General features: G+C 37.8%; 2 non-coding genes across 2 annotated transcripts; both read right to left on the reverse strand.

The window, feature by feature from the left end:
* Positions 1-9,170: 9,170 nt before the first annotated feature.
* On the reverse strand, positions 9,171-9,243 carry trnav-cac (transfer RNA valine (anticodon CAC)). Its single transcript has one exon. It is a non-coding gene; the product is annotated as a tRNA-Val (tRNA).
* A 331-nt stretch (positions 9,244-9,574) lies between these two features.
* Positions 9,575-9,647, reverse strand: trnav-aac (transfer RNA valine (anticodon AAC)). The gene has a single exon. It is a non-coding gene; the product is annotated as a tRNA-Val (tRNA).
* Between the last annotated feature and the right edge of the window lie 284 nt (positions 9,648-9,931).

Raw genomic sequence — 9,931 nt, forward strand, 5'->3', positions numbered from 1 at the left:
CAGACCCGTACATACGGTAGCCTTGACTACAACGCATATTTAAGCAAAATACAATTGTATTAAAAGAATGAAATAACACTTCAAATACATGACATTGAATATCACACTGACAACACGCTGGCTCAAGGCCATACAGTTTTGCATCTTTCTCTCTCTCTCTCTCTCTCTCTCTCTCTCGGAAGGGTGGGTTTCCAGTGATTGAATTGTATAAAAATCTTAACTTCTATTATATATGTACCTTTTTAGAAGTTGTGTTGAAAATATTCAGGGTACATAACTATTTGTGTCTACACACTTCAAGAATGAAAACTAGAAATTGGGAAGGTGCATCTGCATCAGTCTGTTGTTGGTTCACTGAAAAGTCAGTCTCAAGTAAGCTTTGAGTTTGAATGTTACACATGCTTAATGGACTTTAAATAAGATTTATAAAGTTGTAAAGGATGGACGGATAGACAGACAGATAGATAGATACAGGGCCACTACTGACCAAATGTGTGCCCTAAGCAGAATTTCATTGTTGTGCCCCCACATCCAAATATTATGAAAAAAAAATCTACTACTATCAGAATCAGAAAGAGCTTTATTAACAAGTATGCTTGTGCATACAAAGAATTTGTTTTAGTGACATAAGCTTCCAGTACACAGAGGCAATACAAAATGTTTTTTTTTACAAATAATAATAATTTGCAAATAAATAAGTGTATAAACATTTGTGCTATAAATTATAACGGAACAGGATTGAGTAAGATGCAGGGATACTAGGATGGAGGGGTAACAAATAAATATAAGGATATTGCATGTTTTTATTGCATAAGTGGAGAACATTTAACTGTTCATGAGGTAGATTGCCTGGGGAAGAAACTGTTCTTGTACCTGACTCTCCTGGTATTTGAAGCTGAAAATTGTCAAAACTGAACTTTAATAAAACTAAAATTTTAATAAACAAATTGTATTATTTACCAGTTAAGATTTTAGCTCTACAGCAAAAAAACAGTATAAATAGCAATGGAATTATTATTAATTGTAAAAATAGTTTTTTTGACAACATGCCCAGTAAGAGCATTATTCATGAAACGGCTAAAATATATATATATATATATATAAAAAATTACATCAATATATCAAATCATTGTGGCTAACATAAATTGTAATTAATAATAACACAATTACAACCTACAGCATTTAACTGATTTAGACTGATGTGTTGAAAATATTCAGTATTACAATAATGTGCTGCAAATACTCAGGGTTTCTAAACTGTCTACAGAATGTGTAAATCAAATGCGGTCACTGTCACAGTCATGACCTACCAAACATTGGAGCAAGTGATCCTTTCTTTATCAGCGTGTGCTGAGCATCTATGTAATAGCTGAACAAGAGTGGATGGTGGAACGATTCCCTTTGAAAGCAACATCTACCTCATCAATGGCTAAGACCAGCCTGAGGCCTCCAGGTCTCCTGAGATGCTCCACACAACTTCAAAGACAATTTTCCCCTCATTTCTACACAAAGAACTTTAGGAATTAATGAGAATCTGTTTCAAAGATGACAGAGCTATAATGTAGCTTGAGTGCGTCAAGAGTGACACAGATTCACTTTCTTTCACAATGTTTCATTACACTCAAGTTGTACATAAACACCAAACAGTCACTCAGGAGAAAAAACATCAGATTGATACACATATTTATGATGGATTACAAGAGTTCACGTCAACCTTTCAACTTTTTGCAGAGATAGAAATCTCCCTTTACTCTCAGTGTTGTTTCCTGCCTGGAGAGAGACTATAAAGGCGATACTCTCAAAGGAGGTTTGATTATTTCATGGGGAAAATCAAGAGGTGCAGTGCAGCGGGACCTTGTAGATGCATTGATGTGCAATAAAAAAAAAAGAGAGACAGTTACTCAATGTGCCTGGAAGAGGGGGGAAATCAACTGCGATGGTTTTACAGTGAACTGATGAACATGGGTGAACTTTATGCTTTTTAAAAAACACTGCAACAAGGCCTTTGAGCAAAATATACTAATTAAACTTTTATATCAAGGCAGGTACAGTTAAAAGCTTCTTTTAAAGCGCTAGATTGAAAGATGATCCTTTCAGAGTGATAAACAGTGGATGCAGACAGATAGACAATCTTAAAAGGTTAGTTCATCCCAAAATGAAAATTGTGTCATTAATAATTACTCACTCTCATTTCGTTCCAAACCCATAAGACCTATTTTTGTTGAAGTCAGAGAGCTATCTGAACCTCCATAGACAGCAATTCAACTGAAATGTTCCTAGGTCCAGAAACGTAGTACAGGTGCATCTCAATAAATTAGAATGTTGTGGAAAAGTTCATTTACTTCATTAATTTAGCTCAAATTGTGAAACACTTGTATTAAATAAATTCAATGCACACATACTGAAGTAGTTTAAGTCTTTGTTTCTTTTAACTGTGATGATTTTGGCTCACATTTAACAAAAACCCACAAATTCTCAACAACTTAGAATATGGTGACATGCCAATCAGTTAAGCAACTCAAAACACCTGCAAAGGTTTCCTGAGCCTTCAAAATGGTCTCTCAGTTTGGTTCGCTAGGCTACACAATCATAGGGAAGACTGCTGATCTGACAGTTGTCCAGAAGATAATCATTGACACCCTTCACAAGGAGGTTAAGCCACAGACATTCATTGCTAAAGAAGCTGGCTGTTCACAGAGTGCTTTATCCAAGCATGTTAACAGAAAGCTGAGTGAAAGGAAAAAGTCTGGAACAAAAAAGATGCACAACCAACCAAGAGAACAACAGCTTTATGAGGATTGTTAAGCAAAATCCATTCAAGAATTTGAGTGAACTTCACAAGGAATGGACTGAGGCTGGGGTCAAGGCATCAAGAGACATCACACAGACGTGTCAAGGAATTTGCTGAACCACAGACAACGTCAGAGACATCTAACCTGGGCTAAGGAGAAGAAGAACTGGAATGTTACACAGTGGTCCAAAGTCTGTGATTTTTGCTGTTGTACTAGTTGGCATGCGATTTTTTTCAATCTTTTGGAAATCGCGTATGCTCGCATGGTCGCGGCTCGTATCATTTGCGATGAATTACGAGCCGAGCAGAGTGGCTTACGAGCACTTCCCTACCTCCCGATCATTTTTAAACATGTCTAAAAAGTTTGTGAGCTATCGGTTTGAATTCGCGCCATTTGTGAGGCTGAACTTCAGGAGGCCGCTTTGTTGATTTATCTGAAGTTGACCAATCACAAACTAGGAAAACCACAGAAGAAGAAAGACGAAGACGGCAGTACCACGGCGAATGTGGACTATTGACCAGGAGGATAAACTGTCTGTAGGATGTTTATAGCAACGTGTTCCAATGCCTTTTTAGTTCTCTCTCGCTCACACACGCATATGTAGTTTACAGGGACTCTCCATAAACGTAACGGTATTCTATACTGTATATCCCCATACACTACCTCTATTCATCATGGAAAATGCATGTTTAAAATTTCTATTAAACACTGTATAGTATTTTTTAAAGCCATTTGGTTTACGAGGGCACAGGAACTGTCCTCACAAACCATGTTTTCATTGTAATACCTATTTCAGATATTTATAAACCATATACAAGAACACACAGACAACCAAACGTCCCGGTTTTCTATTGCTGAAAAATAACCAGTATTTTTTCGTGCACTTGCTTCTGGAATTTGCAGGTTGTAAAATCGTGTCGTATATCATCTCGTCCATACAATTTTCATATAAACTCACTCGTGCCGTGTGCGTGGACATACGATCTTCTGACCATCCGAATTCACACCGTGTACGCCTGCCTTAAGGGTGAAGAAGCTCATAGCCCAAGTTGCTCGAAGTCCAGTGTTAAGTTTTCACAGTGAAGATTTGGGGTGCAATGTCGTCTGCTGGTGTTGGTCCATTGTGTTTTTTGAAAACCAAAGTGACTGCACCCATTTAAAAATAAATTTTGGAGCTCTTCATGCTTCCTTTTGCTGACCAGCTTTTTGAAGATGTGGATTTCATGTTCCAGCAGGATTTGGCACCTGCCCATAATGCCAAAAGCACCAAAAGTTGTTAAATGACTGTGCTTGATTGGCCAGCAAACTCAACAGACCTGAACCCCAGAGAGAATCTATGGGCTATTGTCAAGAGGAAGATGAGAAACAAGAGACCAAACAATGCAGATGAGCTGAAGGCCACTGTCAAAGAAACATTGGCTTCCAAACCACCTCAGCAGTGCCACAAACTGATCACCTCCATGCCACGACGAATTGAGGCAGTAATTAAAGCAAAAGGAGACCCTACCAAGTATTGAGAACATGTACAGTAAATGAATGTACTTTCCAGAAGGACAACAATTAATTAAAAATGTTTTATTTTTAAATGGTCTCATGACGTATTCTAATTTGTTGAGATTGGTGAATTGGTGGGTTTTTGTTAAATGTGAGCCAAAATCATCACAAAGAAAACAAAAATAACAATTTACTCAACCTTTCTTTTCCTCCTGAGTTACGTCTTCCGCCATGAGAGTACCCAAGAACGTATTGGACATAATTAGTATTGTTAACGTTCAAATGAAAAGCATGCATATGCATTGTAATACTGTCTAAAATGGCAGAATTCGTAAATCGGGAGAGAAGAATGGTTAAGTAAATTGTGTTATTTTTGTTTTCTTTGTGTAAAAATAAAAAGTATTGTAGTGGCATCGCAAAACTGAAGTTGAGCAACATGGACTGTTTTACAGATGTATTTACTACATTTCTTGACCTGGGAACATTTTAGTTCCATTGATGTCTATGGAGGGTCATAGCTCTCCGATTTAATCAAAAATATCTTAATTTGTTTTCCGAAGATAAACAAAGGTCTTACGGGTTTGGAACGACACGAGGGTGAGTAATTAATGACATAATTTTCATTTTGGGGTGAACTAAAAAATTTTAAAAAATAAAAATAAATGTATGCATTTAGAAGACACTTTTATCCAAAGCGACTTACAGTGCATTCAGGCTATCAATTTTTACCTATTATGTGTTCCCAGGGAATCGAACCCCGAATCTTGCGCTTGATGGTGCAGTGCTCTACCAACTGAGCTCAAAACACTATCCCTTAAATAAGTAATTAAATAAAAACTCTTAAGTGCTATTATAGCAAAAATGTGGCGCATGTACTACTCTTTATCTCAGTACAGTTATTTGAATAACGAGGGGCAATTTCAGAAGAGGGATGATACAAACAGCCATGGATTTCAAGGGAAATCTTTGTGTGTGCATGTCTCTCTATAAACGAGTGCTTCTCTTATCCTTTAATTCCTTCCCAAGAAAGAGCGAGGGCTTTAGTGACAGTGTTTCAGTGTTTATAGGGCCATGGATAGGATAACAGAAAGCATCCCTTTTATAAGAACCTTAATCTGGTTATAACAGGATTGGACTCTTGTTGTAGTAATGTAATGTCTGCAACAGTGTTTCCCAACCCCTGTGCTGTGGCACATAGTGACAGGTTGTCAGGCGTGCTGTGGAAAATTTTCAAAACCTTCTATCTCTCTTATATTTTGTTATTATTATTATTTTAAATCAATACTATTAGTCATCTTTATGTCTGTTTGTGGGTATTACAAATATTTAACCAATGAAACGCATTCAAAAGAGGTTGTGAATAAACCTTGTAAAGCCACTCGATCCTCAAACTGTCAAAAAAAAAAAAAAACCTCATAACTCCACCCCACCTCCATTCAGAAAGTGCCACGCACAGTCTGGAGACAGATCTCTACTTAATAATAATAATAATAATACATTTTATTTATAATGTGCTTTTCTAGAACCCAAAGTGCTACAAACAAATAAAATTCTAAACTACAATAAATGCAATACAAAGTAAAAAGTATAAATCATAAAATACTCATTACAGTACAACACAGTAGAATATTACTGACAGTCCATAAAAGCAATTTTAAAAAGATGAGTTTTTAACAGCTTCTTAAAACTGGCTATTGTGTGAGCCTCTCTAACAGCAATGGGAAGCGCGTTCCACAACCTAGGTGCAGCAACAGAGAAAGCTCTCTCCCCCATAGATTTTAATCTATAGGGAGGCTGTTGAAGAGTAAGAGAATCAGCAGACCAAAGGGAACGAGAAGGCATGTATCAGGTGACTAAGTCACAAATATAAGAAGGGGCAGTTCCATGTATAGCTTTGTATGTTATTGTTAGAGTTTTAAAAACAATACGTGACTGTACAGGAAGCCAATGCAAACTATAAAGCACGCCTGTGATATGCTGACGTGATGGAGTATATGTGAGAATACGAGCTGCTGAATTCTGGATATACTGCAGGCGTTTGATTAATTTAGCAGGTAAGCCAATGAATAGTGCATTACAGTAGTCAATCCTGGAAGTAACAAATGCATGAATAAGCCTTTCAGCATCAGGTGGAGTGAGGAAAGGCCTAATTCATGCAATGTTTCTGAGGTGATGGAAAGCAGATTTTGTTATACTCTTAATGTGAGAGTCTAGTGTCAGATGAGAGTGTCAAAAATCACTCCAAGGTTACGAGCCTGACAGGTGGGAGTGCTACATTGTCATCCTTAATCAAATTAAGATTACTACCTTTGTGAATAGCTGCTGGTGTGCCAACGAGTAGAACCTCTGTTTCAGAACAATTCAGTTTTCAAAAGTTACGGTGCATCCACATTTTTATTTCCAGGACACACTCAAAAGAACTGTTGAGGTGAGGATAGGATCAGACTTGGAGCTGATGTAAATTCCAAAACTTTATCAAGAAAGGGTAAGTTTGAGATAGGTCTGTAGTTAAATAGATCTGATTTATCACATCCAGGCTTTTTAAGGACTGGTGTAATAGCTGCAACTTTAAGGGCTTTTGGAACTGAACCAGTAGTGAGGGAGGTGTTCACAATGTTCAAGATGAGGGGACAAATTGACGAGAGACACCCCTTTAGAACAGATGTTGGGATTGGGTCAAGAGTACATGTACAAGTACAAGTACAAGAGTACTTGTTTGCAATGCAAGAGTAAATTAAGAACTTATGATTTCATATGTACAGCATGTTCTTTACTCAAGAAACAGCATGTCTATAAATGTTTATTAATGTTTAAAGAGCATACAAGAGTCTTAGCATTTGCCGTCTAGTTGTAACTAATATACTGTTTTATAAATCCAGTGCATAAAGCTTTTATATCATGAGATTTTGACCAAATGTATTCAACAACAAAAATCTGAGCGGACAAAACACATTGCTGTCATTCACTGGTCAATAACATTGTAACTCGATTTGAGCTCGATGTTAATATTAAAATGGCACATCTAAGTGTCTTTTAATATAAGCCACAAAACCAACTCTGATGATGCTGTGTTTAATAATATAATTTTAGTTTTTTTGCTTTTGTTATTACATTTCTTACATTTTGGGTGGTGGTGTTGGCGCAGTGGATAAGACACATGCCTTTGGTGTGAGAGATCTGGGTTTGAATCCACTGTGAGACACTAATATGTTCCTGTGCAAGACACTTTACCCCTAGTTTCTCCAGAGGCATGCGACCTCTGACATACATAGCAATTGTAAGTTGCTTTGGATAAAAGCGTCAGATAAATGTAGTATATATTCCTGAAAGTGGTAGTTGTTTTGGGCATACAAGGTTCCCTATCTAGAAAGACTATCTATAAGACGCTATGGGAAAAAACTCCGATGACTGAAGCCATTTTTTATAATAACGCAGTGCAACTGCACTTCCGTTGGTTCGTACAGTGAATTAAAAACAAAAAAATGGCTGAGCTGCATGAGCCTATGGAGAGGAAGCCCACCAGAATGGCCTTTGCCATCTGACTTCTTTCTGCATCCGCAGCAACACTGGTCTTTTGGATCACCTGCCGCCATCCGGCAAATTACTAAAAAAACTTTAAATTAGAAAATTTAGTGGCAGTGCCATCTCTGTCGCTCGTACAGATCTTCCCTGCACGCCACTGATAGTCACAGCGATTGCATCTTATGCTTGGGAAATCCCACACAGATGATTCACTCAAAGAGATGGAATGTTCTCATTGCGAGGATATGAGTCTCTCCTCTCTGCGCTTGCGATTAGCTTTCTTTTCATCTGCGGTGCCTAGCGTTTGACGCCGAACTATCCTGTGTCCTGTCAAAGGCTGTGGAGGAGCTGGGACAAGGGTGGTTGCCAACAGAAGAGCCCACTCACATCCGCCTGGTTTCAAATTTTTAGAGATTCTGACTTGTTATCCAAAGGTTGCAAGTTTGAGTGTCGGACCAGCAGGAGTTGTAGGTGGGGGGAGTTAATGTACAATGCTCTCTCCTCCACCAATACCAATGCCCTTGACCAAGGAACTGAACCCCAAACTGATCCACAAACACCACAGCATAAATGGCTGCCCACTGCTCTGGGTGTGTGTTCACAGTGTTTCTTCACTGCTATGTGTGTGCACTTTGGATGGGATAAATGCAGAGCACTAATTCTGAGTATGACACATCACTTTCGCATCTGTGTCATTACATACCAGTAGAGCGATCCAGCTAGCATCAGGGTGAGCCAATCGATCAATCCCCTGATCAAAGTTCCAGAAACTAAATAAGGCAAACAAAAGTGCTACAGCAGCCATGGAGGTGGTTTACCTCAGCGTGCCAACATAGAAAAGAAGAAAAAACTAAACAAATGGAGTTGGACAGAACACGTCCACGTCTGGTCATGTTAATTTGACTCTGGCTGGCGGGTCATGACGTGCCAAAGCAAGAGATTTATTAGAGCTTCAATGGGGCATGGGAAGAGGAAGAAGGAAGATCAAAGGGAATACATAGAAAAAAGCTCTGCCACATGTGGAAAGAAAGAGAGAGATGTTAAAACAGGAGGAGTAAAGGGATAATAATGAGATAGATAGCAGTGAGAGCACAAGATAGAGGTTAGGAGGGTCAAGACAACCATGTATTCAAAAATAACCATTATGTCTTGGAAAGATCAAAACTGTGAAAGAACCAGACTGCTGACTGCTGATTCTAGTGCGCCATCTTGTGGAGGATTAGTTGAGTTTTACAATCATTATGAACAAAAAGTTATTTATATTAGTGTGCAGGCCTGTGAAAATATAAATATTTTGTATAGTATAAATGAAACAGAATAATTTAGAGATGTTAAAAATAACATGTTTTTTGAGCAAAATCATGTTTCCGCCCGGTTTCGAACCGGGGACCTTTCGCGTGTGAGGCGAACGTGATAACCACTACACTACGGAAACCTACATGTGAAATGTTTGGATATGAAACTGAATAAAATAAAACAACAAGAGTATGGCTGTTTCATTAGGAAAACGATGTAATTTGTTTTCTTGGTAATAACTAGTTAATAACTAGTTAGTAACACAGTAATAACCGTATGCTGGTAAACGTGTGCTGTTATTTTGATCTTTACACCATGGTGAATGGCTTTGCTCCCATAACTCCTCAAAAGGCATTTTTCTATTGAAAACATTACAAATACTCTTAGTCTTATTCTATAGGCTTATATAACTAGTAACATTCAAAATATTGTGTTAAAGTTATTAAAAATAATAAATAATTACAATAATTTGTTTCCGCCCGGTTTCGAACCGGGGACCTTTCGCGTGTTAGGCGAACGTGATAACCACTACACTACGGAAACCTCCATGTCATAATCAAGCAACAACGAGATCGTCAATACACAACTGGAAACTAGTCAAATTCCTTTAAGGTATAAATACATTGTAGTATTTTAGTAGTAGTTGTAGTACATTGTAGTAGTTTTAACCTTATGAGAAAGCAACTATTATGTTGCTTTAATGATGTGAAGAAACACTAGTCAATGCCATGTGGCTTTTTCACTTATGTTCCATCGAAAACGATGTAATTTTGTCACATGATCCTTCAGAAATCAGAAAGTGATAGCAAAGATTTATATTGTTAGAA

This window comes from Carassius auratus, unplaced genomic scaffold (assembly GCF_003368295.1).
Source record: "Carassius auratus strain Wakin unplaced genomic scaffold, ASM336829v1 scaf_tig00214790, whole genome shotgun sequence".
NCBI lineage: Eukaryota > Metazoa > Chordata > Actinopteri > Cypriniformes > Cyprinidae > Carassius > Carassius auratus.